The following is a 24,571-nucleotide window of genomic DNA, read 5'->3' as shown; positions in this document are numbered from 1 at the left end:
CCCAGGTACTGTACCCTTGGCTTTAGAAGGTGACACTTGGATGGCTTGATTTTCATGCCGTATCCGGATAAGGCTTCAAACACTTCTGCCAGGTCTTGTAGATGCTGTTCATAGGTCTTGGAGTAGACTATGACGTCATCCAGGTACAGGAGGACAGTTTCAAAGTTCTTATGTCCTAGGCAGCACTCCATCATTCGCTGGAAGGTTCCAGGTGCGTTGCAGAGTCCAAACGGCATACAATTGAACTCACAGAGGCCCATCGGCGTGGTGAATGCTGTCTTCTCCTTATCAGCCTCTGCCACAGGAACCTGCCAATACCCACTAGTCAGATCTAGGGTGGAAAAGTAAGTAGCGGATTTTAATGCAGCCAATGACTCTTCTATCCTAGGTAATGGGTATGCATCCTTGTGTGTAATGCGGTTGATCCGTCTGTAGTCTACACACATCCTCATGGTCCCATCTTTTTTCTTAACTAGCACTAGTGGGGCTGCCCAGGGGCTACAACTGTCTCTTATTACCCCTGCTTCTTTCATTTCTTTGAGCATGTCTTTGGCGCATTGGTAGTGAGCCGGTGGTACTGGTCTATACCTCTCCTTTATGGGTGGATGGTGACCTGTGGGTATAGTGTGCTCTACCCCTTTGATCTGCCCAAAGTCTAATGGGTGTTTGCTGAATATTTGTTCATATTCTTTCACTACCCTGTATACTCCATGCTTTTGATGGGAGGGTGTAGAATTGGTACCTACATGTAGCTTTTGGCACCAATCCTCCAGCTTTCCCTCTGAGCCATTGTCCTCCGCCTGATTTGACGGCTTCAAGGGCTCAACGGTGGTGATGGCGTTGTTATCAACCGTATATAGCTTAGCCATGGTAGCATACTTTGGTAGGGTGACCTCATCTTCCCCACAATTTAGAAGGCGTATTGGCACTCTTCCCCGATGTACCTCAACTATTCCTCTGGCCGTCAATACAGTGGGCCTACTGTCTGAGTACACAGGTTCTACCAGGGCCTGATAGTCTCGCCCTCTGATGCCTATTGCAGCTCTACACCAGACCAGCATTTCTGTTTTGGGAGGAATTACAATAGGTATTGGGTCACTTACCCTTGCACTGCCAATTTCACCTCCTGACATTTCTACCTGCTGCTTCAGCATCAAGGCTTTAATTTCCTTCTGCAGGAGTCTCTGTTGCCCAGGTTTGGCAGTCTCGGCGATCTGCTGCAAGACAGTAATTACCTCTGCAAAACAATTTTCAATTACATTCATTCCTAGCAGCATAGTTGGTTCACGTTCTCGTCGGTCAACATCAACAATGATAATACCCTGATTCTGCAATTCTACTCTCCCAATCTTAATGGTCATTTCTCTGAAACCAACCTGTGGTACTAATTTACCATTGCTAGCCCATATATTCAATGCAACATTAGATGGACCACTGCTAACGTCTGAATCAGCCCAGTACCTCTTATAAAGGACATGCGGAATTGATGATATTTGGGAACCAGTGTCCAGCAAGGCGTTGAGCGGAATGCCATCCAGCACGATGGGGATGACTGGACGTCCTCCCACATACTTGTCGTGCCAGGGTGAGGGACCTTGAGAGTTCATTCCTGAGGAGCGGCCCGCCTCCCCAGGGGATCCCCATTTAAAGCACATTCACGGGCAAAGTGACCTGGTTCCTTGCAACGGCGGCAAATGGGCTGTCCATCCGGCTGGTAGCGGTCGCTGGGTTGTCCTCTCGTCGCTTGGTATCTCCTAGGCCTCATCCATGGGACATCCTCCTTGCTGGTCGCCAGCTCAATCTTGGGTGCAGACTTGGATCCACGCAGCTCCTGGACGATTCTAGCCATGGAAGCAACAGTGTCTGTAAGGGCTTCAAGCTTTTGATGTAGAGCCTCATTAGTGATCGGCTCCAGGTGGTTAGCAGCAGCGGCTGACATGGCCGATGTCACTGGCACTACTGGCTGCTGGGGTGCCACTGTAAGGTGTTGAACAGAGTCTATATCCTGCGGCTCCTCCACCTGCTGGAGGCGGATGGCTCTATCCTTTAGCTGGGCAAATGTTAGTCCTGGATCCTGGATCACCATCATGCTCAGTTGTCCCCGGTGGGAAGGGGATGAGAGTCCATCCAGGAATTGGTCTATCAGCAGCTTATCTGCTCCAGGGGCTAAGGCAGGTTCTGCTAATTTAAGTGCTCTGAGTGCCTCCTGCAAGTTTAAGGCAAAGTCTCTTGCGCTCTCTCTAGGTTTTTGCTTGCATCCAAAGAACCTCATTTTAGCCCGGCTGCCAGCAGTGGATTCAAAAGCTGCTTTTAGTCCAGCTATTATATGCTCTACAGTGTCTTTTGCATCGTCCGGCCAGGATGTAACCTCCCGCTGGGCATTGCCAGTTAACTGTCCCATAAGCATACCAACACGCTGAGCTTCTGTCAGGGGGTACATGCTGTAGTAGATTTTTAGCTTTCCGATAAAGTCATTAAGTGTGTTGGGCTCACCTGAGTACTGCGGCAGCCACACTGCACCCGGGGTGTACGGCATCAGGAACGGCATGATAGGTGCCGCTGCACCTCCGGGTACAACAGCGTCTCCCTGCTGCGACATCTTTGCGCCCCCTTAGTTAATTTCACCAGTCTTCTTGACAGCAAGCCTGGGGCACTTTTCTGCGTTTTCGTTCGGGTCGCAGCACCGAGCGCACCTCCTCTGCAAGCGGTAGGCGGAGTCTTAGTTTAGGCGCGATGTTTTCCCGCGCGTAGCAGGTAATGGCGTGATTAAAGATGGCGCCTGGAAAATGTTACCAATGATGTTTTTGGATTTTTCCAGGTATCTTTGCAAAGTTTAAAGTCCGTTCTTTGTTGCAACAATTCACAGTGCAAGTCTTTTATGCGATGCAATAAGTCTTTACAGGCGCACGTCACCCGGGTTGCAGCCGGGTCCAGTCCGCATCCTGTTCGTGACGCCAAAGTTGTGTCGCCAGGGGTTAAGGAGATACCCAGAACCGGGCCAAGGGGTTGCTTCTGGAAAGGGGATCACGGTGTCGTGACCCGGTCCGTGCTCCCTGGTTCCACAATAAAAAGGGGGGTTATGTTCGTGACGCCACCCGTGGAATGTGATCAGAGATGACCACCGCTGCTGCAGAACCTCCGGGGTGATGGAAGGCAGCTTGAGATGGGATGGCTCCCCACGGGTAGAGCCTTTTCCCCGGGGCAGTGTGATAGTAGTCTATGGGGGGGAGTGCAGGACACGAGCACAATAAACAGGCAGACTCACGGTTTTGCAGTTTCTTTGTCCTTTACTGATGATGGTATTCAGCAGAGTACTGTCCACGGAGTCTGTGAGGGGTTCAGGGCTTCTCCCACCCAGCCGGGCCGTTTTGGCTCCCTTTTTCTGCACTGTGTGTCTGTGGCCCTGCCGCTGTGTGAACTATGCAGCCGGCTGTGCTCTGCTCTGCTCCTATGTACCGACCTGACAGGCAACTCGAGTCCTTACTAGTATGTTCCTGAACTCTGCGCTTGTTGCTTGTGTCTGTGGTACAGGTGAAAGATCTGGAATCTTCACTTCTCTGGTGGTAACTGTGCAGCATGTAACCTGCAGTCTCGGATCCAGCATCCGTTCTGTGTGCTCCACTGGGATAATCTCAGCAATGCTCTGTCTCCCAGGAATGTTCCTCTGTGTACGCTTTCTCCTTTCCTCAGACCCTCAGCTAGGCCTGGAATTGGTCAGTGGATCCTGAGGTGAGCTAAAGCCAGCTTCCAACCTACAGAGATCCTGTCTCCTCAGTGCTCTGCACTGAACTTCCAAACTGAAAACTACTTCTGACCATTTCCTCCCCCCCAGCAGAATGTACAGGGAAGCAGCTTGGTCTCCCCCTTCTGGCCAGGAGGTCTTGGTGTTGTGTGTGGGGAGTTAACCCTTTGTGTTGTTACTGTGGCAACCCTGGGGTGCCACATATGTACTTATTGCCATTGCAGTCACCGAGCACATGTGTTAATAAAAGGGGGAAAAAACAAATGAAATCACTCCATGATTAAGATGTGTTCACACACTGCAGATTGTCCCTGTAAAAGGCCATCAAAGGAGATATGTTTCGAGAGTGAATCTGTAGAAAGTGAATAACTTAAAAGGGTTGTCTAATGTTATTACATAGTTAAAATTGCCTGTAAGAACAAGCAGCTTTCCAATTTACCTCTTATTAAAATAAGTTTGTTGCCAAGGATATTAGCCACCTCTGAGGTCAGCCTCAGTAGCGGTGTACACCGCAGGAAACACTATAACGCTTGCCTCTCCTGGGAAACAGAGACACTCTACCACTACTGCACACTGAGGAAGGTCTGTTACGGACCGAAACGTTTGTGTTTGGTAGTGTCTTGGAATAAAAATCACCGTTCTTTCACATCAACGTCAACACTTTCTCAGGCCCCCTTCACACACCCGTGTCTCCGGTACGTGCTAGGTCTGTGCCCGTATGTACCGGAGACACGGGCACACGTATACCCATTAAAATCAATGGGTATATGTGCACGCACGTGTTCTGCCAGAGGCCCGTGCCTCCGTGTGGAGCAGACGTGTGCCGTGTGCTCCTCACGGATGCATGTCGGTGTTTCTCCGGCAGCACGGGCCCGCACACGTACCACACAGAAGTAGTGTGGATGCGGGTGTACGTGACACGCGCCGGAGAAACACACGTGGCATTGTAAAAAATAAAAAAACACATACTCACCTCCACCATACCTGCAGTCTCTGCCGCGGCTGTCACCTGCATCCGTCCCCCAGTGAATTTGAACAACGTGTCTTCCTCACTGGGGGCCGGAAGCAGCATCAGCAGGGCGTGGCCTGTGCCGGACGCTGTCATTCAGCACCACAGACAGCTCCGGAAGAAACAGGTAAGGCGGGGCTTTCCGTTCTCCGTGTGTTATTACGTATAACACACGGTGAAAAGGAATGTGCCACAAACACGGCACACGGGGAGCAAACCACCCCTTTAACACGTACGTGAAAAAACTGATCGTTTTTTTCACGGACGTGTGAAGGGGGCCTCAGTCGGAGAGGAGGGTGTGGGGCATCCCTGCCCTCCCCAGCCAGCAGTGTCAGTGTTAAAGGGCTGGCAGGGTGGTTAAGCCAGAGTGCTTCAGGTCACCAGAGATCATAACTTGGGAATCCAGGTATGACCTCCGGTGAACTCAGTGACATCAATGCTGCCAGCCAGGTCCACTTTGTCAGTGTTTCTCGGAGCCTGGAGAGATTGGACATGTTTTCGATCTCTCCAGGCTTAGATGTAGCAGAGCTAGGACCGTCGTGGCATGTCGTGTGGATTACAGCGGAACTTCAAGGGTCTTTTGGCGGTTAATAAAGAGGTAAAAGAGGTTGCTGTATTTTATTTCAAATAACGGATTTTTCTCGGTGTTGTGATTATTTATTTTTTACTTACAGGTTTAGTGATGGGCTCTTATAGACCCCTACCCATCCCTAATTTTGGGCTTGTTGACAGTTGTGCTGTTATTAACCCTTCATTACCCCAATTGCCATTAGGGCAATTGGGAAGAGCAGTGTAAAGCTCCGAACGAATGGATGCGACAATCCCGGGCTGCGGCAGGTTGCTATTTTTAGGCTCGGGGTTGTCTAATAACCATAGGCCTCCCTAGGCTGAGAATACCAGCCCCCAGCTGTCTGGCTTTATCATGTCTGGGTTGCATGCATTTCTTCTTATTTTGATACACAGCCACAATAAGCGCAGGGCTGGGTGCTACAGCCTGTAGCCATGGGCTTTATCTGTGTTGGGTATCACAATATGGGGGGACCCTACATCAATTTTTTTATTTATTTTTATACCAAAATACTGACCAGCAGACAGCGCCTGTGATTGGTTACAGGCAGACGCTGTCACACAGGCTAGAGGTGCGTCTGACTACAACCAATCACAGACACTAGGCCTGCTGGTGGGTGGGGAAAGCAGTGCATATGGATGAGCAATGATGAGCAGCCCAGGAAGTGAATGAGAGGCCGCGGAGCAGTGTACAGCCGCGCCGGAGCCTCAGTAAGTATGAAGCATTTGCTTCATTCTTATTTTCTTTATTTTTCCTTTAATTTTTTTTCTTGAGTGTCGGATCCGAGTTAAACACCTGGAATCCCATTTTTACAGTCCAGGTCCACCTATCACTACTAGGTATCTCTTCTGCTGGGTTTTCATTCCTTTTCCTCTAGGACCCTGTGGAGCTCCTCTTCCCTTCAGCTGCTAATAATCGGTATCTCCCATTGGATTTAAATACTCTAATTTTCCCTAGACTTGTGTTCTTAGGCTTCAAAGCTTCTTCCTTTTTCCTTCAAACGTAACAATGGTCGTTATAGCCAAACAGGTAAACTTTACTTTTGTCAGACCACAGGACATGTCTCCAAAAATTAAGGTGTTTGTTAATGTGTGGATTTGTCAATATCAGTCTGGCTTTTTTCTGTTTCTGTTGGAGTAATGGCTTTTTCCTGGCAGAGTAGCCTTTCAGCCCATGTTGATACAATACTCGTTTCACTGTCAATAATGACACAATGTTACCAGCTTCTGCCAGTATCTTTACAAAGTCTTTTGCTTTTGTTCTTGTGTTGATATGCAGATGTCTGACTAAAGGTGGTGTCACACATAGCGACGACGACAACGACGTCGCTGCTAAGTCACCATTTTCTATGACGTAGCAGCAACGTCCCGTCGATGTCGCTGTGTGTGACATCCAGCAATGACCTGGCCCCTGCTGTGAGGTCGCCGGTCGTTGCTGAATGTCCTGCTTCATTTTTTGGACGTTGCTCTCACGCTGTGAAGCACAGATCGCTGTGTGTGACAGCGAGAGAGCGACAAACTGAAGCGAGCAGGGAGCAGGGAGCCGGGAGCCGGCGTCTGGCAGCCTGTGGTAAGCTGTAACCACGGTAAACATCGGGTAACCAAGAAGGCCTTTCCTTGGTTACCCGATATTTACCTTAGTTACTAGCGCCCGACGCTCTCACTCTGCCAGTGCCGACTCCCTGCTCCCTGCACACGTAGCTGGAGTACACTTCGGGTAATTAACCCGATGTGTACTCTGGCTAGGAGTGCAGGGAACATTGAGCTGGCACTGGCAGCGTGAGAGCGGCGGCCGCTAGTAACTAAGCTAAATATAAGGTAACCAAGAGAAGTGCTTTCCTTGGTTACCTGATATTTACCTTAGTTACGCTTCCACGCGTCGCTGCTGGCTGGGGGCTGGTCACTGGTCACTGGTGAGATCTGCCTGTTTGACAGCTCACCAGCGACCATATAACGACGCAGCAGCGATCCTGATAAGGTCAGATCGCTGGTCGTGATCGCTGCTGTGTCGCTATGTGTGACACCACCTTAAAGCACGTTCATCTCTGGCACACAAAACCAGTCTGCTTCCATCTTCTTTGCACTTGCGTATAATTATTTGTACAGATGAACAAGGCACCTTCAGGTATCTGGAAATTGCACCCAAGGATGAAGGAGACTTGTGCAAGTCCATAATTCTCTTCCTGAGATCTTGGCTGGTTTCTTTTGACTTTCCCATGATACTACACAGAAAAGCAGTGTGTTTCAGTTGTACATTAAAATACATCCACAGGTGTGTCTCTAATTAACTCAGATGTTGCTAATAAACCAGAAGCTTCCAAAGACATGACATCATCATATGGGCTGTCCCATATTGTTTAAAGGCATACTTCTCTTAGTGTATGTAAACTTTTGACTTTACAGAAAGTAATGAAAATGCCTTAAAACTTTCTCTCTCTGTCTCATTATTCTGGCATTTGGCACATATAAATAATTTTGGTAATCGTAATTGACGTAAAACGGGAAAGGTTTATTCTGATTTCATGTCAGATAGTGAGAAAAACATGCAGATGTGTCTTTTTTATATAGTGTATGTAAACGTCTGGTTTCAATTGTACATATCCTCATTAGTGATGGGTGTACCCAGACTGTAAAACTCCAGATGAGCGCGGTTTCATAAGTACCCGAGTGTTGGGTCTGGAATTATCAGGAAATTCCGTGTCTGCAAATTGGAATTCTGATCTGGCATATATCCTAGGTCATATGAAAAGGCTTGTTAAAAGGCCAATTTTGACTTTTAGGATTGCTGCTTCCAATAGGTGGTGCTAGAGTTTGTCTCCTTTCCTGGAGAGACAATTTGAATAACTCCCAGAGGGGCATTGCAGCTATAAGTCCCCTTACCACTGACAGCCAGACTGGTTTGTCAGGTGTCCATAAGGAGAATAGTCTTCCCCCGTGGTCCTCAGGAAATTCCAGATATTGTTCTGGATCCAGCACTCGGGTGATACAAAAAAAAAGGAAAAATAAAGAAAATATAATAAAGCAAGCGTGCTATACTGCTCCCATGGCCGCTCATTCACTTCTGAGGCCGCTCATTACCTTCATTGCATATGCGATACTTTCCACGCCCACCAGCATCTGTGATTGGTTGTAGTCAGACGCATCCCCCACCCTCAGTCACAGCAAATCTGACGCTTCCAATCACAGCCCCTGTCTGCGGGTTACTATCATACAGTAAAAATAAATAAAATAAAAAAGTTCATGTAGGGTCCCCCATATTATGATACATAGCATAGATAAAGCATACGGCTAAAGGCTGCAGCCCCCAGCAGTGTGCTTATCTTGGCTGTGTGTCAAATTAAGAAGAACCACATGTGGCTATTTTTTTTTTAATTATTAAAATAAATTATTTAAAAAAACAGCTTGTGGTTCCCCCCAATTTTGATACCCAGCCATGATAAAACCCGACAGTTGGGGGCTTGTATTTTCAGGCTGGGGAAACCCATGCTTATTGAGCACCCCAGCATAAAAATAGCAGCCTGCAGCCACCAAGGATTGCCACATCCATTAGATGTGATAATCCCAAGACTTTACCTGGCTCTTCCCGATTGCCCTAGTGCGGTGGCTATCGGGGTAATAAATGGTTAATTGCAGCTCACAGCTGCCACTAAACTCTAGATTATTAATGGGAGGTGCCTATGGCACCCCCATTTCTAACCTCTAAGTGAAAATAAATAAACACAAACACTGAAAAAATCCGTAATTTGAAATAAAAGACAAACCACCCACTTTCACCAATTTATTAACCCCCAAGACACCCAGGTCCAACATAATCCACACGAGGTCCCATGACAATGCCAGCTTTGCTACATTACTGAAGGCACAATGTGCATCATGGTATATGACCGCCCGCTATGGACTTCAGGCAGAGACTGAGCAGCGATCAGCTGTGACATCACTTAGGTAAGTTGTGGGCACAGCTGGAGGTTCCCACGATCCTCCACCTGTGAACACAGGCCAATTGACCTCAGGTGACTTCATTAAACTCAATGACTTCACGTGAGGGTTACTGAGTTCATTAAGGTCTACTGAGGTCAGGTTAGCTATGGTCACAGGTGGAGAGCCGTGGGTACCTCCAGCTGTGCCCACAACTTACCTGAATGACATAACTGCTGATTGCTGCTCAGTCTCTGCCTGAAGTCCACAGCAGGCGGTCATGTACCATGATCACGCGCTGTGCCTTCAGTAATGTAGCAGAGCTAGAATCGTCATGGGACCTCATGTGGATTATGTCGGATCTGGGTGTTTTGGGGGTTAATAAATTGGTGAAAAATTGTGCTTTTTTGTCTTTTATTTCAAATAAAGGATTTTTTCGGTGTTTATGTACTTTCACTTACAGTTTAGTAATTTGGAGGTCTCATATATATGCCTCCCATTACTAATCTAGGGCTTAGTGGTAGCTGTGAGCTGCGATTAACCCCTCATTGCCCCGATTGCAGTAGAAGAGTCGGGTAAAGTGCTGGGATTGTGGCATCTAATGGAAGGGACAATTCTGGACGGCTGCAAGCTATTATTTTTAGGCTGGTGGGGCCCAAAAACCATGGGTCCTCCCCCGCCTGAAAATACAAGCCCCCAGCTGTCGGGTTTTATCATGGCTGGGTAGCAAAATTGGGGGGACCGTACAATTTTTTAAAAATTATTTATTTAAATAATTTTTTAGAAAAGCCGCATGCGGTTCCTCTTATTTTAATGCACAGCCACAATAAGTGCATGGCTAGGAGCTACAGCCTGTAGTCATATGTTTTATCTGTGCTGAGTGTCATAATATGGGGGGACCCTATGTTAAATGTTTTATTTATTTATTTATTTTTATACCACGATAGAAGTACATAGCGTCTGTAATTGGAAGCAGTCAGACATGCTGCCACTCAGGGTGGCGGCGCATTTGACGACAACCACTCACAGGCACCAGCTGGCGGGAAAAGTAGTGCATATGCAATGAAGGTAATGAGCTGCCCTGTAAGTGAGTGAATGACTTGGAAGCAGTTACAGCCGCATTGAAGACTCGGTAAGTATGAAGTGCTTGCTCCTATCCCCCTATCCCTTCTACCATTATTTTAATCGCCGGATTCTGGTCCCCATAGACTTATATGGGGAGCGGCATCTGGCCAGATATTCAGCACCAATCCTGAGCCAGAACCAAGTTTGATTTTTTTTAATCATGTTAGACCCGTCAGTCCCAGTTATCTGCGAGTCCGCCCATGGCTACTCCTCATCCTCTCCTCATACACAACAGTCAACTATTCTTCTTTGCACACAAACCAGAATTCTCCTCTTCCTTTTTGCAAACAAAGCAGCCTATTCCTCCTCCTCTCCCTACATACACAGTAGCCTTTTCCTTCTCTTTCTGCATACACATCATCCTTTTTCTTCTCTTTCTTCCACACAGCAGCCTTCTCTTCCTCCTCTTTGCAAACTTATAAGCTTTCTCCTTCTCACTACATAAGCAGCAGCCATCTCCTCTTCTACTCTCAGCAAACACAGTAGTCTTCTCCACAGGCGGACACAGTCAGAAAAGGGCCCCTATGCAAGAACAATATATGAGCCCTTTGCAGCCCAAGAGCTCATCAAAATGCACAATTCCACCTGCTTTGTAGGTAGAAATGGTCCCCCTGATCTCTTGGGCCCTTGTGTGGCTGTACAGGTTGCACCAATGATATGTCCGGCCTTGTTCTCCTCTTTCAGCATACACAACAGCTTTCTCCTCCTCCTTAAGGCTACTTTACACACTGCGATATCGGTCCCGATATCGCTAATGTGGGTACCCGCCCCCATCTGTTGCGCGACACGGGCATATCGCTGCCCGTGCCGCACAACATCGCCCAGAGCCGTCACACATACTTACCTGTCCGGCGACGTCGCTGTGACGGGCGAACCGCCTCCTTTCTAAGGGGGCGGTCCATGCGGCGTCACAGCGACGTCACTGAAACGTCACTAAACCGCCGCCCAATCGCAGCGGAGGGGCGGAGATGAGCTGGTAGGGAGAGTTTCCTCGCTCCTGCGGCGTCACACGCAGCGATGTGTGCTGCCGCAGGAACGAGGAACAACCTCGTTACTGCTGAAGTAACGATAATTGGGAATGGACCCCCGTGTCGCCGATTAGCGATTTTTCACTGTTTTGCAACGATGCAAAATCGCTAATCGATGTCACACGCAACGGCATCTCTAATGCGGCCGGATGTGCGTCACGAATTCCGTGACCCCAACGACTCCGCATTAGCGATGTCGTAGCGTGTAAAGCCCGCTTTACTTCATACACATCTGCCTTCTTTTGCTCTCTCAACATACAAAGCAGTCTCCAGGCTCTAAATTTCGCATGTACCTGTGATCTATATCAAATAAGAATAAACATACAGACTTTCTTACATTACATAGAGTCTGTGATAGATAACAGGACAAGGTATTTTGGTGCTGTCGTGGGCGGGGAGGGACGCTGCTGCGCTGCGCTCACTAACGCTCGGGTCTGGCGCTGCTGCGATGGCTGCTCGGTGGCTCGAGCGGTGGGCCGGGTCTGGGGACTTGAGCGGCGCTCCTCACCCGTGAGTGAAAGGGGGGTTAGTGTGGTTGGGGGGGGATTTGGTCCGTGACGCCACCCACGGTTTGTGGTGAGATTGGGGCACCACCGCTGCTGTTGACGGGGATCCCGTGAGTGATGGCAGGGAGCAGCTGGGATGTTGTTCTCCCCTCCGTGGGTAGGGGGGTTGGTGGTCCCGGGGCCCGGTGAGGTGACGGGGAGGCAGGGTTGGCAAGGTGCAGGGTCGCTTGGCTGCGCATCGCGGTGCCGGACGGCACGGTAGTACTCACTCAGCCACAAATGGATGCAAAGTCTCTGGTAAAACAAACGGCTGGATGGATGGGTCCCGCAGCCGACTGCTGTGGTTTCTCCCGGACGGTTGGTGGTGGCTGCCTTTCCCTGCACCTTTTGTGTATCTTCGGTCCCGATGGCTTCCCACCGGTAACCCGCTCCCCAGCGTGTATATGGGCTGGAGGAGCCCTTTTGCCCGCAGGCTCTGGCCCTGGGAACTCTAGCTGTGGCGGTAGCTGTATTTCCCTTGTGCTGGTTGGACGGTTGCCTTCAATCGGGTCTTGGCTGTTTGGAAACCCCTGGGGTTCCGGTCACTAATGGATTTGACCAGTTTAACGGCGACTCCAAGCCTGGTCGGGGTCCGCAGGCCCTGCCGGTTTGTGCTGGCTTCGCTTCGCTCCCCGGTTCGGTACCGGTGGGCCACCGCCCGTCCCCAGTCCTACGGTTCCGCGTCGATCTGCCTCTCCTGCAGACGGCCACCACCGTCTGCCAACCTTGCTCTCGGTGCCCGGGCCACGTACCCGGACACAGTCAGTTTGCTCCTCTACTGCCACTTCCCTAACTCAACTGTTTTCCTTTTCCCACCTCCAGGACTGTGAACTCCTCAGTGGGTGGGGCCAACCGCCTGGCTCCACCCCACCTGGTGTGGACATCAGCCCCTGGAGGGAGGCAACAAGGATTTTGTGTCTGGCTGATGTGCCTATCTCGGGGTGGGGGGGTCGTTTTGTAGTACCTGTGACGACCTGGCTAGTCCAGGGCGCCACAGTGCCCTAAACAGATGTAGTGTCAGATAAAGCCAATGGCTCCTCACCCCCCTGTGCATATACCCTGCTGTGCATATACCGATCTGTCCATACTATGCCCTAAATACAGTATTATGTTAACCACAGCCATCCATACAGTATGATGTCCACGTTATGAAAAGCTCTTGATATATACTGTATGTTTAATGGGTGTATTTGACATATATTATGTCTAGTACAACATATTCTATTCCATTTTTTTTCTGCAATATATGTCCACATGGAGGCCAAAACTACACTCTTTTGATCTTCATGTAAGACCAATCTAAGCACATTTAGGCTATGTGCCCACGGGAGTTTGTACCTGCCGATATATCCGCAGGTACGTCCGCAGTTTTCCCGCAGCTGCGCCCCGGAAACTGCTGCGGTAGTACAGCGAAATAGCGGACATTAATGCGGCTTACCTGCGAAAATCCCGGCCTCTATCTCCATAATGAAGGGCCGTGAATTCCGCAAGAATTTCCGCAGAAATGATTGACATGCAATTTCTTGCGGCTGCGGGACATCCGCAGCATATTCCGCAGCCGCACATATCCGCAGCATTGATACAGCACTCCCCATGTCCCATAGGTAACATGGGGAGTGTCTGTACTTCCATAAACCTGCGGATTTATCTGGAAAATCCCGAAAATACATGGATTTTCCACAGATAAATCCGCAGGTATTTTCTCCCGTGGGCACATAGCCTTATTGTGTACGTAGGAAGCTTCACTGACACGCGAAATGTAAAAAACAAACAAAAGACAACAAGAAGTGAACAGGGTCTTACATGCCTATTTTTGTTTGCTATATAGTTGCTATATAGTTACCCTCATTGTAAACCTTCCAAAAAAACTAATTAGGGGAAACTTTACATATGGACTGATATTGGAAGTAAGATAAAGCAAAAACCTACATTTTCTCTCCGTAGGCCCTGTGTGCACGCTGCGGATTTACCGTGGATTTTTCGCGGATTTGCTGCAGAAAATGTGTCTAACATTGCTGCAGTCATTCCCCAGCAAAACCTATGGGTTTTAAAAAATGCTGTGTGCACACACGGATTTAGCCGTGGATTTTCCGCTGCGGAATTAATGAGCACTTAATTAATTAATTCATGTCACTTCTTTTCCGCAGGTACTTGCGTTTTTTGCCATAGATAATGGTAATAATCCGCGGGGACCAACTTGCGGAAAATCAGCGGTAAATCCTCGGAAAACCACGGCAAAAACGCTGGTGCGGTTTTACCACGGTTTTTACCGTGGGTGCGGGATTATTTCAGAGGGTCCGTTTTTTTCTTAAGAAAAAGGCACTTTCTAGTGCGCACATAGCCTTAAGGCTGCTTTACAGGCTGCGACATCGCTAGCATTTGCTGGCGATGTCGAGCGCTATTGCACCCGCCCCCGTCGTACGGCCGATATGTGGTGATTGCTGCCGTAGTGAACATTATCGCTACGGCAGCGTCACACGCACATAACTGCTCTGCAACGTTGCTGTGAGCGGCAAACCGCCTCCTTTCTGAGGGGGCGGTTCATTCAGCGTCACAGCGACGTCACAGCAGCGTCACTTCACCGCCGCCCAATAGAAAAGGTGGGGCGGAGATGAGCGGGACGTAACATCCCACCCACCTCCTTCCTTCCTCATTGTCGGCGGCCGCAGGTAAGGTGAGGTTCCTCGTTCCTGCGGTGTCACACATAGCGATGTGTGCTGCCACAGGAACGACGAACAACATCATACATGCAGCAACAACGATAATTGGGAATAGGGGGCATGTCACCGATTAGCGATTTTGAACGTTTTTGCGACGATTCAAAATCGCTCATAGGTGTCACACGCAACGACATCGCTAACGCGATCGGATGTTCGTCACAAATCCTGTGACCCCCAACGACATCGCTTTAGCGATGTCGCAGCGTGTAAAGCGGCCTTTAGTCTACTTTCATCACATCTGCTGATCACATAGGCAGCATCTCTAAGACCACTTGTGTTAATTTACACAGCCCTCAAGTAAAGGCTGCTTTACACGTTACAATTTATCGTGCGATCGCATTTGCGATCTCACCCGCCCCCATCGTTTGTGTGGCACGGGCAGTTTGATGCCCATTTCGCACAATCTTGTAACCCCCCGTCACACGTACTTACCTTCCAAATGACCTTGCTGTGGGCAGTGAACATCCTCTTCCTAAAGGGTGAGGGACATTCGGCGTCACCGTGACGTCACACAGCAGCCGGCCAATCGAAGCGGAGGGGCGGAGATGAGTGGGACGTAAACATCCCGCCCACCTCCTTCCTTCTGGATTGCCGACGGGACGCAGGTAAGCTGTGTTCATCGTTCCCGGTGTGTCACACGGAGCGATGTGTGCTGCCACGGGAACATTGAACAACCAAACGTTCGATTTTTAGAAAATGAGCGATGTGTCAATGAGCAACGATAAGGTGAGTATTTTTGCACGATCATAGTCGCATGTAGCCGTCACATGCTACGATATGTCAAACGATGCCGGATGTGCGTCACTTACGACGTGACGTGACCCTGACGACATATTGTTAGATATATCGTAGTGTGTAAAGCCCGCTTAATACAACCATAGAAAGCCTATATATTACAAAAAACAGTACCAAATAATAGCAGCCTACAATTATACGTGAAGAAATGGGAAGAGGGCCACAGTCGGGTACTCATGCTGCCAACTGTTTGGGATTTGTTGTTGTATTATCCATTTTTTTCTATTTGTCTTATATTTTAGTATTTCTTCTTTTGCTCTTAATTTTATATATATATATATACAGTTAGGTCCAGAAATATTTGGACAGTGACACAAGTTTTGTTATTTTAGCTGTTTACAAAAACATGTTCAGAAATACAATTATATATATAATATGGGCTGAAAGTGCACACTCCCAGCTGCAATATGCGAGTTTTCACATCCAAATCGGAGAAAGGGTTTAGGAATCATAGCTCTGTAATGCATAGCCTCCTCTTTTTCAAGGGACCAAAAGTAATTGGACAAGGGACTCTAAGGGCTGCAATTAACTCTGAAGGCGTCTCCCTCGCTAACCTGTAATCAATGAAGTAGTTAAAAGGTCTGGGGTTGATTACAGGCGTGTGGTTTTGCATTTGGAAGCTGTTTCTGTGACCAGACAACATGCGGTCTAAGGAACTCTCAATTGAGGTGAAGCAGAACATCCTGAGGCTGAAAAAAAAGAAAAAATCCATCAGAGAGATAGCAGACATGCTTGGAGTAGCAAAATCAACAGTCGGGTACATTCTGAGAAAAAAGGAATTGACTGGTGAGCTTGGGAACTCAAAAAGGCCTGGGTGTCCACGGATGACAAAAGTGGTGGATGATCGCCGTATACTTTCTTTGGTGAAGAAGAACCCGTTCACAACATCAACTGAAGTCCAGAACACTCTCAGTGAAGTAGGTGTATCTGTCTCTAAGTCAACAGTAAAGAGAAGACTCCATGAAAGTAAATACAAAGGGTTCACATCTAGATGCAAACCATTCATCAATTCCAAAAATAGACAGGCCAGAATTAAATTTGCTGAAAAACACCTCATGAAGCCAGCTCAGTTCTAGAAAAGTATTCTATGGACAGTAGAGACAAAGATCAACCTGTACCAGAATGATGGGAAGAAAAAAGTTTGGAGAAGAAAGGGAACGGCACATGATCCAAGGCACACCACATCCTCTGTAAAACATGGTGGAGGCAACGTGATGGCATGGGCATGCATGGCTTTCAATGGCACTGAGTCACTTGTGTTTATTGATGACATAACAGCACACAAGAGTAGCCGGATGAATTCTGAAGTGTACCGGGATATACTTTCAGCCCAGATTCAGCCAAATGCCGCAAAGTTGATCGGACGGCGCTTCATAGTACAGATGGACAATGACCCCAAGCATACAGCCAAAGCTACCCAGGAGTTCATGAGTGCAAAAAAGTGGAACATTCTGCAATGGCCAAGTCAATCACCAGATCTTAACCCAATTGAGCATGCATTTCACTTGCTCAAATCCAGACTTAAGACGGAAAGACCCACAAACAAGCAAGAACTGAAGGCTGCGGCTGTAAAGGCCTGGCGAAGCATTAAGAAGGAGGAAACCCAGCGTTTGGTGATGTCCATGGGTTCCAGACTTAAGGCAGTGATTGCCTCCAAAGGATTCGCAACAAAATATTGAAAATAAAAATATTTTGTTTGGGTTTGGTTTATTTGTCCAATTACTTTTGACCTCCTAAAATGTGGAGTGTTTGTAAAGAAATGTGTACAATTCTTACAATTTCTATCAGATATTTTTGTTCAAACCTTCAAATTAAACGTTACAATCTGCACTTGAATTCTGTTGTAGAGGTTTCATTTCAAATCCAATGTGGTGGCATGCAGAGCCCAACTCGCGAAAATTGTGTCACTGTCCAAATATTTCTGGACCTAACTGTATATATATGTATATATATATATATATATATAAAACATGAATTCCGTATCTGATCATTGTTTCTTTCTCAATTTGTCAGACGATTTCTTATAGAAGTTTTGTTCCAATAACTACCTTCTTAGGGTTTATTAAAAAGTCCTAATGTGTGCTAAATCAGATTGCTGTAGAATAGCTGTACTGTAAGCATATGTTACATAACAATGTAGAAATATGGTACAAAGAAAACTATATCTTATAGATGGAGTCACAGTCACTACTTATGATGACCTATAATTACCCTGTTTAAGAAGAGCGTTAAATTAAAAATGGCTGCTTGTAACTAGATTTGTGCGGATGTTGATTTGCTGCTGCTCTTCGAGCCCAGCGCAGGCAGCCTCCTCTGGGGTTATTTTTCATATTGAGCAGGTTCCTTTGTGTGAAAGAAGACAATTGATTGTAGAAGTCAGAGGTGCCATCTGCAGTGTGCACTGAAAATCCACAGGTACATTAAGTAAACAACCACAAGCAGACGAGCACCGAACAGCGAGCATATGTTCCCTGGGCTTGTTGTTTTGCCTTTTTATTAGATAAATTCATATAATGGTTCTTAGCTTAATTTCAAAGTGAATCCTCCCAGCTACTCAACATCGGAGATTTACATTCCATATCAATTCTATGAATTGCTTTTACTCCAACAGAATGACTAATCGTCAAATCAATATTCTGGTGCAGGACGTTTTAGTATTGGACACTGAAATAATTTCTGGTGGCCACAGACATTTTTCTCAAAGACAAAAATTCAAAGGCATCAAGAGTACTTTTAATAAGCTCAGCAGAATCAAGATTAAAGGGACTCTGTCAGCAGGTTTTTGCAATGTAATCTGAAGACAGCATGCTGCAAGAGTTAAAAACAGAAAATTCAGCCCTGTGTTTCTTATCTCACAGGTTTTTTTGTTTACCTGCAATGTTAGTATAAGCCTCTTATCTTTATTATTAGTGAGTCTCAGCAGCCTGTGACCTCTAGTCTGACTCCGCCCCTTCTGTAATTAACAGAATTAATTAATTCTGTAATCCTTCTGTCTATGGAAATGTACATTGAAAGCCTAGTGTGGGCGGGGATACCTCTCCCAACTCTTCTACATACAAAATCTAAAATCAGAATGCCTACACACAGTAATCTAACTGATACATTGTTTAACTCAGGGCCTCTTTGCCTACATCATGCTGCTCTTAGATGGGGTAGCAAAAACCTGCTGACAGATTCCCTTGAAAGGAGTTTTCTGGGCTGTATTCTTTCTGATTCCACATAATATTAATCTAATTTAGCTTCTTATTATTATTTATCTGCAACTTATCTAATGTGTATCAGAAGGGCGTGATGATCACCCAAAATGAGCTTGGTTCACTCTAACTTTAAAGGGAACCTGTCACGTGGAAAAATGCTATTAACCTGCAGATATGGGGTTAATCTGTAGGATAATCGCTTTCTAAACCTGCCCGGCAACTGCACACTAAACACCGCTGCTGGGAGGAAATTAATTTTACTCCTCCCGACACCATTCGGGTTTCTGTCACGAAGGTGGCGACGCCACGGGTTTAGTCACCGCTCTGTGTATAGAGAGCAGCAGCTGTACCACGTCCCCCACACTGACAGCCGCTAAGCATTTAAGGAAGCTGTCAGTCAGTGTTGGGGGGTCGTGGTTTCAAACTTAGCTCTCCATACACAGATCAGTGACTGAACCCACATGACTGAAACCGGAATGTTGTCAGGAGGATTAAAGTTAATTTCCTCCTGGCAGCGGGGTCTAATGTGCAAGCGCCGGGCAGGTTTAGCATGATATTAACCTGATGATTAAACCCCATATCTGCAGGTTAATAATATTTTTACACATGACAGGTTCCCTTTAAACAACTTGCACGTGTGTATCCGAGTTGAAAGATATCCCTTGTGAGCAAACAATTTTCATGATTTTTTTTTTTTTTTTTTTAAATCCTTGGCCCCGATTCATCCACGATTATGAGAATCCTTGATGATGAGTTATCCTGGAGTCAGATGCTCTTGATTCATTAAGATGAACAAATGGGAAGTCCCACTTTGACTTCCTTCACATTGTCAGAGCTGGGCAAAATGACACGAGACACCAAAAGGAGCAAAAGTTTAGTGCAACCTCATGTTGAGCCAAAATTTTCAAAGCTTTTTTAAAACCTTTGATAGATTGGGCCTTTTGTCTTGTACTTAAAGGGGTCATCTCACAAGCAAACAACATTTTGATTAATAGAACTTGGAATAAAAATAAGTTCCACAATTAGGTTTATTTAAAAAAAAAAAGTTACTGAACTAAAATAATCTTATACTGTATATGTGTCACTGGTATGTACTGTGTAACAGCACAAAGCAAGGCCGCACCCATGTAGTCGGATTCTGGCCAGGAGTCTGTTATCACATTTCAGCTCTGACACGGGAAAATCCTCACAGTGCGCAAGTATTCAAACATAGAGTGACTACAGATTTGTCATTTTAGACCGGACAACCCCTTTAACTTTAGCTTATATACAGTTAGAGTTGTATTTTTTAGTAGAGTTTCTCTTGAAGACCCCAGCATATTGTTGGTTTGAAAGAAAAGAATATTGGATGAATTACTTGCTGCATGAGATGAAATTTTGGTTCAAACTTCCCCAAATTTAATTAAATTGCCCAAATGGTGTACAACATTTTTTTAACCAAAATATCGGCTTACATTTATGCCAACTGTAAAGTAGGGTTTGAAGTCTAATATTTGGTGCAAGTAACATCTAATTTATCGCACCATGTGTGAGTTTTTATATTATTAATAAAAAGAAGCATACAAAAACCAGGGGATCAACCTTGAAAATCCATTGAATAAAATTAATGTATTATACACCTATACCAGTATGTGCCATATAGTATGGCCACAACAGTTTGCCCCCTTGCCATAGTGATAGTTCTGCTTCACAGGACTTGTTTTTGTTTTTTTTCACTGCACTATTCTAAGTTCTGTTGTGTATAAATATGTGACTCTTCAGATTTTGTGTTATACCATGCCTGATGAAGAGACCTGAGTAGTCTCGAAAGCTTGCAATTATTACCATCTTTTCAGTTAGCCATTAAAAGGTATCAACCACTGAGGACTCTCAGTTCTTTTAAACAAACCTTTTTTTATCTCTACTGGCTAACACGGTACAAAGATATATATTTTACCTGAATCACACCTATACCAGACACAAATAATAATTATAAAAGAATTTAAAAAAGCCAAAAGGCCATGATGAACATATAGACCTGAAGTTAAGGATAAAACTTTAGGCCATTCTGTATGCCTGAGCAGAGAACCTCAAGGGAGTAAATTTACAGTGCAAAACATGGACAAGCCTGCATAAGAACCCCCTACAGAGGCGAAACCCAAAATGATTGATACATATCAATAGGTGCAAATAGTATATAAAAATATGAACTCAGCCACTAAAAACTCCCTTGTTCCCCAGATATGTAGCTTGGGGAACAACGTGCATTAAATAAAATAACAGACAGGGAATGAAGGCACACCCAATGCGTGTTGCCACTATGTGTGGCTTCATCAGAGGCTAGGTACCTTTTTTATATTATTGGTACAATGTTCCCCAGTTTCACAGTCTTTATTTATGTTTCCAACAACATTGTTTGGTAAATCTCCCCATGTATGCCTATTTGCAGGAGAGAAAAGGCTATAGCCTTCTTTAATTCCAGATAATATAATCATCTCACCTACCCCACAACTCCAGACTGGTGTCCACATTGAATCATAGAACACAAATATCAATCTTGACTGCAATCCAATACAAGAGCCATCCCATCTACAAAGATCGAGGGATTTCCATTGCATAAATCCACTTACAAAGCAACGCTATACAATCATTGAAAAAGACTCAACAATCATAGTGAATAGAGATGAGTGGATCCATTGAAGTTCGGTTCTGCAGGTTGAACCAGACTTTAGATGAAGTTCAATTCGGAACCCGGACTTGACCTCACACTCATTGGAAGTCACTGGGTCACGCTGTACTCTAAGATGTACAATAGCAGTACAGCGCAGTAATGTGGGACAGAGAGGATTCCTGAAACTACCTGAGAAGGTAGTTAGCTGGTAAACCCCTAGAGGGCGTTAGAGTGGAGAAAATGTATGAGCAGAGAATTCTCTAGCAGAGGTAATACTAGTCCAGCCCACCAGATGGCAGTAGAATTGTCAGAAAGCCGTGTCACAACATGAGGTCTTGTAAATACACAGGGGCAAAGTCTAAACGTAGTCAGAGGGAAGCAAACAGTCAGTAGCCAGGAAATCAGAACTCTGAAGCGAGGGAGAATGGGAAGACAAGAACTGAATTAAGGTAAACAGATAAGGAACGAACAGGGAGACAGACGAGCAGGGAGCTGAAGGGAGACACCAGGAGAAACACTGACAAGACGGAAACAGAGAACAGAGGAAGTTAACAACAGGTCAGGTGAACACGGAGGTCAGGAGAGGGGCAGGGCAGACAACAGGTCACTCACGAGCAGAACACAGTAGAGCCAGAAATATCACTGGCATAATCCCAGAGAAACAGTGCCCTAATAAAGCAGCCTGACCTCCAGAACGAGGCAGGAAGGATTAACCCCTAACGTGACCTGTATCAGAAGTGAAACTAAAAAAAAGGCTCAGCTGCAGCTGAGCAAGGAGTAAATAATGACACACTGATTGTCAATTCAGCTTTCCGCCTACATGCAGTCAGCCATAAACAGATCACTTCCAGGGAAGGGTAGGCGACGTTTTTCCTTTTTTGGGGGGGGATGCACCACACTACATCTGATCACGCTGTTGTTACCCCCAGTGTGAGCCGCTCAAACACTACAAGTAAGTCACACTGGGCTGAGCACTGAGCGTACACGAGCACAGCGATGCTCGATTGAGTGGTCAGTGTACAGTCCGTGTTCAGTACGAAAACCAAACTTTACTGTTCAGATATGCTCATCTTTAATAGGGAGCCAAAATCTAGCAATGTAAGTGCACTGGTGAAAAATAGAATCCTTCTAACATTCTGGACGTGAGGGCTGTTGTATTGGATTGTATTCCAGGTTGTGTAGTCACAAGTCATTGTGCCCAGCAGAAGAAACAAGGTTATTGCTATGAACTTGTCATTGACTCATGAAGTCATCAGAGTCTCATGCTATATATATAGATTGATACTGAGCGAGAGAGAGAATTGATGGAGAGATGTGTCTGTACAAAAGCATTAGACATGTTACCGCTACACATGTACTGCGGGGCATTCACAAGCTGTAGCCATACAGAGTGATATCTAAGCTTCGTAGAGACTACAGTGGCCAAAAGAAAGTTTATTCTTTGATGGAAGTGCTGCTATACATCACTTTTCTAAATAGTACGATAGTATGGCTGCTTACTAGACTTCTCTTTATCACTTTTACTATAAGAAGTGATCGGCCGGTTCAGACTCTTCTTGACAGTTATTACACAAGAAATGAAAACAAATTTAGCCGGCATCATAGTACCAATCTAACACATCGGAACTGGGTAAATATTGACAGCACTAGACGGCACCCATTTATGAACAAGGGTATGGATACATGGAGCTCTACTGTAGTCAGGATTAACCCCTTCACCCTCGGGTAATTTTCCGTTTTTGCTTTTCGCTCCCCTTCTTCTGAGAGACGTAACTTTTTTATTTTTCTGTCAGTCTTGCCATGTGAGGGCTTGTTTTTTGCAGGACAAGTTCTACTTATCAATGAAACCATAAATTTTACCATATAGTCTACTGGAAAATAGGGGAAAAAAATCCAAGCATGGAAAAACTGCAAAATAAAGTGCGATTGCACGATTGTTTTTGGGATATTTTATTTACAGTGTTCCCTATATGGTAAAATTGATCTGTCAATGTGACGCCTCAGGTCGGTAAGAGTTTGTAGATACCAAGCATGTATAGGTTTACTTTTATCTAAGGGGTTAAAAAAATTCAGAAGCTTGTAAAAAAAAAGTGGCCCATTTTTTGCTCCATTTTCCATGACCCGTAGCATTCTCATTTTTTTGGGATACGGCTTATTTTTTGTGTCTCAAGCTGTCATTTTTAATGGTATCATTTTTGTGCAGATGCTACATTTTCATCATCTGTTATTGCATTTTGGAAAAATTTGCGACGACCTAAAAAACATAATTTTGCCGTTTGGAATTTTTTTGCTGCTACACCGTTTACTGATCAGATTAATATATTTTATATTTGCATAGATTGGGCATTTCTGAATGTGGCGATACCAAATGTGTGTGTATATGTTTTATTTTTTTAACCGTTTAATTTTCAATGGAGAAAATGGGGGGGATTTGAACTTTTGGGTTTTTTTTAATTTTTTTTTAATTTTTCAAGTTTTTTTTACTTGTTTTTTTTTCTTACTAGTCCCCCTAGTGGGCTATAAAGATCAACAGTCTGATCGCTGATTCATTTCTGTTGATGAGATTTGCACATCTCTGATCAGCAGAAATGCAGCGTTCCTGTTAGAGCCGCTGCATGACACATCGCTACCATGGCAACCATCGGCTATCCATGATCGCGTCACAGGGCCTTTGATTTTGGCTGGGAAAAGCGATTTAAATTTTGCTGTCACATTTTGACAGCGTTCTAAGGGGTTGACAGGCGCGGGTGGATCGCTGTGGGCCACACGTCTGCTGCACAAATCAGCAGACGTGCAGGAATCACCGCAGCAGCCAGTGGTCATTACCCCTTCATGATTTAGGACGTAAGGGTGTGTCCTTGTTCGTGAAGGCGTTAAAGCAATCCTGTCACCAGGTTAGGCCCGTTTCACACGTCAGTGAAAAACAGTGACGTTTTTCACTGGCGTGTAAAATACGCACATGTCCCTGCGTGTGCCGTGATTCACGGCACACGTGGGTTGTCTAAGTGCAATCCGGGCTCCGTTCTCCGTGGCCCGTGAGTGCACTTAGAAAACAACTCACCTGTGCGCGCTCCCGCTCTCCATGGTGCTGATCGCTCCCGCGGTGCAGCATCCGGCCGGCGGTGACCCCCGCAGCAGCTGCTTCCCGGTCGGCTGTGTCGCGCATAATGAATATGCGCCACAGTAATGAGCCGGCTCAGAAGCAACAAGCAGAACGGGCTGCAGAGGACATCGCTGGACGCCGGGTGAGTTAAAATGTTTATTATTTTAAAAGCACG

The sequence above is a fragment of the Anomaloglossus baeobatrachus genome, chromosome 3 (genome assembly GCF_048569485.1).
Source record: "Anomaloglossus baeobatrachus isolate aAnoBae1 chromosome 3, aAnoBae1.hap1, whole genome shotgun sequence".
In the NCBI taxonomy this organism is placed as follows: Eukaryota; Metazoa; Chordata; class Amphibia; order Anura; family Aromobatidae; genus Anomaloglossus; species Anomaloglossus baeobatrachus.
This window is presented reverse-complemented; position numbering follows the sequence as displayed.